Raw genomic sequence first — 9502 nt, forward strand, 5'->3', positions numbered from 1 at the left:
AATAACAAATAATAAAATGAAATAAAATAAATTTCCCCAGAAAAAATGGCCTCCATTACATCAAATCAGAACCTTAACCCTTGCCTTATTTAAGGTAGGATTTCTAGTTCCAATTTAAGAATTTGTTGTCATCTGAAGCATACTTCTATCTACATTCTAAGTTTACTTTTGGCAGCATCATTGTTCTCAAGTGCCATAAAAGATAAACAGAATATTTACTTTCTGTGCATCTATAATGAAGAAAGAACAACTAGAGCATGTGGAAGAGAGGAAGAAAATCAATGATGAAAACCATGTCAGAAGCGGTTACTGGTAAACATCAGATTTCTTATGTCTTGATACCACAGCTCATATTTTCAAACAGAAGATAATTACTTTTCACAAAGTTACCTGAAATAATCTAAGCTGTATCATAAACCTTCACGAATTCAGATTAATCATGCATATGACTGGTTTAATTAAACCAGCTAAAAATCAGAAAAGTAAATGTATAATATATTTAAATTTGAAATAAGTTCAAAATATAAAATGTCAGTTTTCTTAAGCATGCTTGATTATAAATTCAGTTTGTTTCCAACAAAGCTCAATTGGAAAATAAATTCCAGGTAAAGGAAATTACATCGTGGGAAAATTGCTTAAAGAAATTTAGAACCAAGTTAGACCTCTAGTAGATCATTTTCTTGAACAGTTTAGTCCCTTGTAGCCTAATTATCGCTGTCTCTAAATATTATGATTTTTGTTTTTATCAAGGACCATTAAAATATACAAATGTATAACCTTCCTTTAAATTCAATGTAAAAATATTATTGAGGCCATTGCCCATTCCATTAGTCAACATCAATAGTCTTTTTGCTGTTGTTTTTTAGTCTTAGTATCACAAAATGTTGCCCAATTTATTGCACAGAGAGGCACTTAGTAAATGTTTGTACTTATGAAGACAATATGAAATTACACTTATGAATTATAAACTAATTTTCATAAAATATATATGCTCTGAAATATTTGAAAATAATATAAAATAAGTATACATATTGCAATCTTGCTTATACTGCTAATTTGCTTAGTATTATACAAAGTTAAATGTTGACAACCCTCAAATGGATTACAAAAATTTCTAAATTTACATATTGCTGGTTTATGTTGTATTGCATATGCACCAACAAATTAATGGGCAGATTCTCTCCTTTGAGCTATAAAAGTTATAAATTAAAACAAGAACTGGTTATTTTTTATGAGTTGTGGTATAAAAATATAAGTTAATTCACTTATAAAAACAAATTAAAACTATTGAGAAAAGATAAAACTAGAATGGATTGTGTAGCAACATATAAAAATTTCACATAATTTTATTCTAAAACATACATTTACCCAAGTCAAATATATACTTCAAAGTATGGAATAATTCTGAGTGATATCCACCAATGCCTTCTGGAGCATCCAATTAAGATTATTTATTCATTCCTTACTTCTCATTCCTACAGAAAAATCAAGTGTCAAATATTCATCTTCACTCTGGAACCAGATGTCCTAAAGGACAGCTCCAGACCTCAAGCAGTGATCCCTTTAAGCAGGGAGTTAACACTAATTACTACTGAAATCAGAAAATTTCTGTATCTCTTAACATAGTTATTAACATTGCTAATAAAAATTAACATTGACTAAACCATCATTGAGTACCAAGGCATATGACAAATGGTTTGCAAGCATTATATCACCAAATCCTCCTGATAGTTTTATGAGATCAGTACTCATTTCCATTCTAAGTGAAGCTGCAGATCATACAGATTTGAGTGTACCTAAGGTCACAAAATTAAGAATTGGCAAAATAATATCCAAAATCAGAATTTTTGACTCCAAAATCCACGGTCTTAGTGCTACACTGAATCAGTATTATAAGAAATTATTTCCCCAACTTTTCAGAAAGACAGTGCAAAAGCAGAACAAGTAAAAAAAAAAAGTTTAATTCTTCTAAATAACAGCTAAGTAAAACAAGAACTGGCTAAAATATATTTCATTTTTATCTTTGAGTTTAGATCATGTTTGAGGATTTAGGTTAAAAAAAAGAATTTGGATAAGCTAAAAAATATTAATTATGAGAAAAAAATGTTTAAAGATTTAATAAAAATTTAATCTTCACAGTTCATTCTTGTAGCAATTTCTGTTGCCTGGTTACCATGAGGCAGAGAAAAACAACTACCTAAGAATTATCACAATTGAACTTAAAATAATGAATATTTCTTATCTCCCTGTTCTAGTCTTACATACTTAATTACAAAATAGAACAAATAAAGTTATATGCTTAGTAATAGCTTTTTAAGATATAAACTAATGCTTTCCTCATTTTTTTGTTGAGTCTTCTAACCTCCTGGGTATAAGGCTGACAAATATATTTTTAGTTTCAGTGAGAAAAATACCTTATAGCATCTGGCCAGTGAGTCATTCAAAGTGTTCTGTTGCTGACAGCAAAGTCGTGTTTTTGAAAAGCACTATGGAGATAAGAAATGAATAACATACAGTCAAGATAAGGAATTTGTGAAATGAACATCTGTCATTTTTGCTATTTAAAGGTCCTCACACCTATTTTCCTAGTAATAAAATCCTTCTTACCTGGGGGAACACATTCCTTGTAGTTTAAGCAGAGCTGAACTTATCACATCCCAGACCACAGAGGTTGGTACAGGACCTCCAATTGAACAAAGTTCTGCATCTCTTTGGCCACAGAAGTTGGGCACATTATCCAAGAAGTCTAATCATACTTTTCAGTGTAGTTTACTATATATACAATGTACAAAAATTTTCTGATTTCAGTAGTAATTAGTGTTAACTCCCTGCTTAAAGGGATCACTGTTTCCCTTCTGGATTTTGATCTGTAAGGATATAGACTTGTGGTTACCAGCAGCTCTATTTCCCACCTTTTGGGGAGGTCTTGTCTAAAAATAAAATCAATAAACAGAAGAAGCACAGCTGAGTGATAGAATAGTGTCATTTGGAGCCAGTTTTTCCCTTGGCCTTTATGGTTACATGAAACAACATACTTCCTTTTTTGCCTAAGCTAATTTTATCTGAGTTTTAATTGCAAGCAAAAAAATTTTGACAGATACAATTCTCTTGACCATGCTGTTACTTAATTCCCTCTTGAATATACTTATATTTAGGAACCTGGGATTTGAAGAAGAGCTCTTTAAGATAACTACCAGCTGTATAAAGCTGTTATTTCCTTTCATTTGTCTTTAAAGTATCCCAGTGTGGAGCGGTGGTAGTGAATTGGAATTCTGCGGGTTGACACAATCAAGGCTGTATCTATACATTACAGTAACCCACAGTTGAGGAGAATGATTATGAAAAGAAAATCTCAGCCAAAAAATATCTTACTTCAATAGTATGAGGCCTTAAATTCTATCATTGGTGATTTATTTCCTTATGTTAAGCAATACCATTTACCTGCAATCCTCTTTTGAGAAACGAATGACACAGGCACATATATCCTAGTGTGAATTACTCAGACAATTTTTCTCCATAACAGAAAAATATAGGTCTCAAAATTTTTCAGAAAGAAAGCAAAAAGTGAAAGAATCAAGAGGATGAGATAAGCCACAAACAGAGAAAATATTTGCAAAAGGGATATCTCATAGAGTACTGGTATTTATAATATACAAAGAACTCTTAAAACTTAGCAATATAAAAGCAAACAACCTGATTAAGATATGGGCAAAAAAAAGTTGTAACAGATACCTCACCAAAGAAAATATACAGATGTCAAATAAACATATCAAAAGATAATCAATATTATATATCATTAGAGAATTGCAAATTAAAATGAGGTACTACCATACATCTATTAGAATGGCCAAAATCCAAAACAGCGACAACACCAAATTCTAGCATGTATGTGGAACAACAGGAACTCTCATTCACTGCTATTGAGAATGCAGAATGGTAGAGCCACTTCGAAAGATAGTTTGGCAGTTACTTACAAAATTTTACATACTCTTACTATATAATCCAGTAATTGAACTACTTGATATTCATCCAAATGAGTTGAAAACATATGTCCACACAAAAATCTGCCCATCAATGTTTATAGCAGCCTTATTCATAATTGCCAAAACTTGGAATCAACCAAGATGTCTTTTAATAGGTGAATAGAGAAATGAACTGTAGTACATTCATGCAATAGAATATTATCCAGTGTTAAAAAAAAGCAACTGAGCTATCAAGCCATGAAAGGACATGGAGGAACTATAAATGCATACTATTAACTGACAGAAGCCAACGTAAAGAGGCTACATAATGTATAAGTCCAACTATATGACATACCTAAAAAGGCGAAACTATGGAGACAGTAGAAAAGATCACTAGTTGACAAGGTTTTATGGGAGCAGTGGATAAATAGGTGGAGCGTAGAGGATATTTAGGGCAATGAGACTCTCCTGCAAAGTATTACAATGGTGGATACATGTCATTATACACTTGTCAAAACTCATAGAATGTACAGCACAAAGAGTGAACTCTAATGTTAACTATGGACTTTGGGTGATAAAAGTATGTCACTGTTGGTTCATCTATTATAACAAATGTGCCCCACTGGTACACCAGTGTGGGATGCTGATAGTGGAGGAGACTGTGCGTGTGTAGAGAGGCAATATATGGGAACTCTGTACTTTCTGTTCAATTTTGCTGTGAAACTAAAACTGCTTTAAAATAGTTTATTATTTTTTCAGTAAAAGAAAATTAAAAGCAATAAAACAGATGATGACCAAGAATTGATTGGCACACATCACAATTTCTCCTTCCCAATCACTTTTCAATGGGAAGAAAGCTGGGTTTAGGGCCTTATCTTCACATAACAAATATTTATTAAAAACTTACCATGTGATACGTGTTTTGGAAATAAAATGGAAATAGTCATTTCCCGCATGCAGCTTACAGTCTAATAATAGAAAAAAGAGTAAGAAAAATAAATAAATATACAATTACAGATAAGTTCTATAAACGAAACATAGAGGGACCCAAGAGAAAATGACAGTGGCGACAATTTTATCAAGAAAGGGGAGAAGGCCAGCAGGTGTAGAGATGTGGGGTCAAAGGAGCATGTTTATAACATGAGAGAACTAGATAATATTTGAATATTGGTGAGACCAGTGCGTTAGAGAAAAAGAAGTCTAAATGCAGGAGAGAAAGTGGTAGTAAATTACAAAGCAAGGTCCCCAAGATGGTATGAAGGGATGGAATCCAAAAATGTATGTAGAAGATTTCCTCTTTGATAGAAGAAAAATTCCTCTATTATAGCAAGAGGAGTATAAAGAGAAGACTATTTCCAGATATCCTAGTGGGAAGGTATAGGCCTTCCCGTTAGGTAAACAGAAATGTTCTTTGGGGGATGAGAGTGATGAGTGGAAGAGGTAGAAAGAGCTAAAATATTTTTTTTATGAACTCTAATAAAATCAGGCACCATCTATTTTTGGTTAGCAAAGAAAATCGCTTTTCCTGTGGAGGCCCCTGCTATGTTAACCAGGTCAAGAGCACAATTATGTAAGAGTTTATGGTTTATAGAGATCAAGAATAAAGCCATGCTAACAAGAGGAATACCTCTCTTCTTATTAGACTGTATTTTATCTAAGTTACTTAAAAGCTTGCTTTAGTAAGCTACACTTATTTCTTAAGCTAACAGTGAGAAAATCAGCCACTGTGGCTAGTGAGAGGACTAACTGGAGCTGGAGTGCCCTCACTGGTCTGCCCTCAACGCATACCTTCCAACCCCTGAGTCAGCACAGCTGAGCTGACCAGGAAGGCCATTAGCATCCAGGCAAAGCTGGAAACATTCTTATCTTATAATGCCAGGGAGAAGGCAAAAGTGGGATGACATGGCCTCCTCTTCTGGTGGGAAGTGGAGTTTTCTGGAGCAGAGTGTGTGAACTTCAGTGGGTTTTGAGAGAAAGGGCTCCAAAAAATAGGGAGATGGGGGGTAATGGGAACTGAGGAGAGAGAGAGGATCCTTTAGAGAGAGAAAAACCAGTTGAGATGGCTTCTCTTAGAAGGTCTAAGTGTGTAAGGAGATTCACTAAGTCAGATAAAATTATCTCTACTCCTCCAAAATACATGGCTTTCCTGAGATCATTCTAGTGTGTATTTTTTTGGAAGAAACCGGAGAGAAAGGAAGTATTTAGGGGAGTAACTAGCACTGACTCACCCTACTGGATTACTCTCAGCCAAACAACATGGGCTGCCTAGACTGGAGGAAAAAGAAGATGACCGAGAGAAATCTTGTCACAACTAGATCACAGAAATATAAGGCAAGATCTTCAATGAGAGTTTAAAAAGAGAAAAATATGAAAAGATTTTTGTGACAAATGGGAGAATGATACTTCAGTATACCATAGGTTGCTAGGAAGAATTGACAGCTCACTTAAGACAAAAAAACTTTGTGTTTGAGCCTTGGCTTTTTTAATAATATGCTTAATGCCTTTGTACCTGAATTTCCCTTGATGGTAAAATAGGAATAGTAACACCTATGAAATAAGGCTTTAGAAAGGATTAAATGAGATTAAGTATGTAAAGCTCTTTATATGTATTAGATTCTTAATACATATTTGTTTCTTTTCTGTCTTCATAGCGTTCAGGATTCATAAGCTCTTTTATTTTTAGGTCAATACTCACCTGAGACATTTTTCCTGGGTACAGTGTTAACATTAGGCAGGATACGAAACAAATATAGAAAATCAGTAGTGTTTCTATATACTAAAAACTAATTATCTAAAAAAGAAAAAAAGAAAATGAATCTATTTACAATAACATTGTGAACAATAAATTACTTAGGAATAAATTTAACCAAAGAAGTGAAAGATCTCTACAATGAAAACTATAAAGCATTGATGAAAGAAATCAAAGATGACACAAAAATATGGAAAAGTATCCTGTATACATGGACTATAAGAATTAATATTGTTAAATGTCTATACTATCTAAAGCCATTTATAGATTCAATGCAATCCCTACCAAGATTCCAATGGCATTTTAACAGAAGCAGAAAAAATAACTTTAAAGTTATTTATAGGGAACCACAAAAAAAACCAAAGCAATCTTGAGAAAGAACAAAGCAGGAGATATCACACTTCCTGATTTCAAGCTATATTATAAATGTATAATAATCAAAACAATATGGTACTGGCATTAAAAAGGGACATATAGACCAAAGGAAGAGAATCAAGAACCCAGAAATAGATTCATGGATATTATCAATTAATATTTGACAAGAGAGCAGAGAATACTCAGTGGAGAAAAGATAGTCTTTTCAATAAATGGTTCTGGGAAAATTGGATATTCACATGTAAAAGAATGAAACTAGACCCCTATCTTACACTGTTCACAAAAATTGACTAGAAATAGATTAAAGACTTAAATGTAAGGCTGTAAACAATAAAACTCCTAGGAGAGAAAATAGAGAAAAATCTTCTTGACATGAAAGTTGCCAATGATTTGTTGGATATGGCACCTAAAACACAAGCAACAAAATTAAAAATAAACAAGTGGGACTGTATCAAACTGAAAAGCTTTTACACATCAAAAGAAACACTCAACAAAGTGAAAAGGCAGCCTACAGAATAAGAGAAAAGATTTTTATATCAAATACCTGATAAGGGGTTAATATTCAAAATATATAAAGACCTTATACAACTTAATAGCAAAATAAAACCCAAATAATCCAATTTAAAAATGTGCAAAGGACTTAAATAGAAAATAGCCATAAATGGCCAACAGGTACATGACAAGGTGCTCAACATCACTGATCATCAGAGAAATGAAAATCAAAACATAATGAATATCACCTTACATCTGTTAGAATGGATATCATAAAAAAGATAAGAGATATATGCTGGTGAAGGTGTGGAGCAAAGGAAACCCTTGTGCACTGTTGGTGAGACTGTATACTGGTAGAGCCACCATGAAAAACAGTATGGAGTTTCCTTAAAAAGTTAAAAATAGGACTACTATATGATCCAGCAATTCCACTTCTGAGTATATATCTAAAAAAAACTAAATCACTATGTCAAAGAGATATCTGTAGACTCCTGTTCATAGCAGCATTATTTACAACAGTAAAAAACATGGAAACAATTTAAGGTTCATCAACAGATGAATGGATAAAGAAAATGTTGTGTACTATTACTCCATAAAAAGGAAAGAAATCCTGTCTATCAAGACAACATGGATAAACTTTGAGAAAATTATGCTAAGTGAAATAAGTCAGACAAAGAAAGACAAATGCTATATGATGTTACTTATATCTGTGATCTAAAAAAAGAGAAAGAGATCAGATTTGCAGGTACCAGGGGTCAGGGATGGGGGGTAGATGAAGGTGGTCAAAAGGTGCAAACTTTATCATAAAACGTTTGAGTGTTATACCTTATGAATACATATGTTTTACACAGAGTTTGAAATGTTAGTTCTACAGCATTTTTTATAATAAAGAACCATATGATTCATATATTTGTTTCATTAGAGGCTTTGATAGCTATTTAAATGATCATAAGATAACTATTTTTAATAGTTTTTACATGTTATCTTTATGTTTTTAATATCATTGGTAAACTGATCATGAAAATGTAATTTGATGAAACTGCTTTTTTTGGAACAGAAAAAAATTAGGTTCTTGGATATTCAGTGCAGTTTTGTATTTATTTGTTTTCCAGGTTATTTGAAATTCCATCATGCTGCACCGGATTCTCATTTTTTAATGTAATCAGAATCACCTCAGAAGTATTTTAATAATTCAAGTTCTGAGGCCTTAACCCCACAGCAGCTGATTCTTTAGCTCTGAGTAAAATCAAAGAATATGCATTTTCACCAACGACCCAGGTAATATTAATGCAGGAGGTCCTTGATCCTCATTTTAAAAAATAGCTGGAGTCTAGAAAAAAATGCATTTCCTTTGGGAAAAATTATTGGTTTTTATCATGTAGAAAAATCTAAGGAAACTCATATTTATATATAGGTCACATTCAATTTACTTCCAGAAATCAAGAAAAAACTCTCCCTTAATTTGAATTTTTGTTCACTTTTGAGTGTTATACCTTATGAATACATATGCTTTATACAGAGTTTGAAATGTTAATTCTACAGTATTTTTTATGATAAAGATCCATATGATTCATATATTTGTTTCATTAGAGGCTTTGATAACTAAACGATCACTTAGTAGTACAATAACAATATTTTTACATTTTCCTTTGTCTATAAAAATATTTACTTTGAAGCCCCAGTATTATCAAACCTTTCCTATCTTAAGGATCTTTATAAGAAAAAGAAAAAATTTTCCAAAATTTCCTTGAAGATTTCCCCCAAGGATATTTACAAACTACATCTTGTCAAATCTTTTCCATTGCTCCTATAAGAAGTCATATTTCTTTACACACAGTAACAGAGAACATTACAAACACAAACTTGAAAGCTTATGTAGAATTCAAGCCAGATAAAACTTGGAAAACAACTATATGTCTTTCAG

At 32.4% G+C, this 9502-nt stretch overlaps 1 long non-coding RNA gene across 3 annotated transcripts in view; it reads right to left on the reverse strand.

The window, feature by feature from the left end:
- LOC111737779 overlaps positions 1–9502 on the reverse strand; it is a 21049-nt gene that overhangs the window by 5252 nt on the left and 6295 nt on the right. For all 3 annotated transcript variants that reach the window (XR_002779555.1, XR_002779554.1, XR_002779556.1), the window contains exon 2: positions 2415–2486. This is a non-coding gene — a long non-coding RNA (uncharacterized LOC111737779). The remainder of the gene's footprint in view (positions 1–2414; positions 2487–9502) is intronic.

Source organism: Pteropus vampyrus, unplaced genomic scaffold (genome assembly GCF_000151845.1).
Source record: "Pteropus vampyrus isolate Shadow unplaced genomic scaffold, Pvam_2.0 Scaffold2, whole genome shotgun sequence".
Taxonomy (NCBI): Eukaryota; Metazoa; Chordata; class Mammalia; order Chiroptera; family Pteropodidae; genus Pteropus; species Pteropus vampyrus.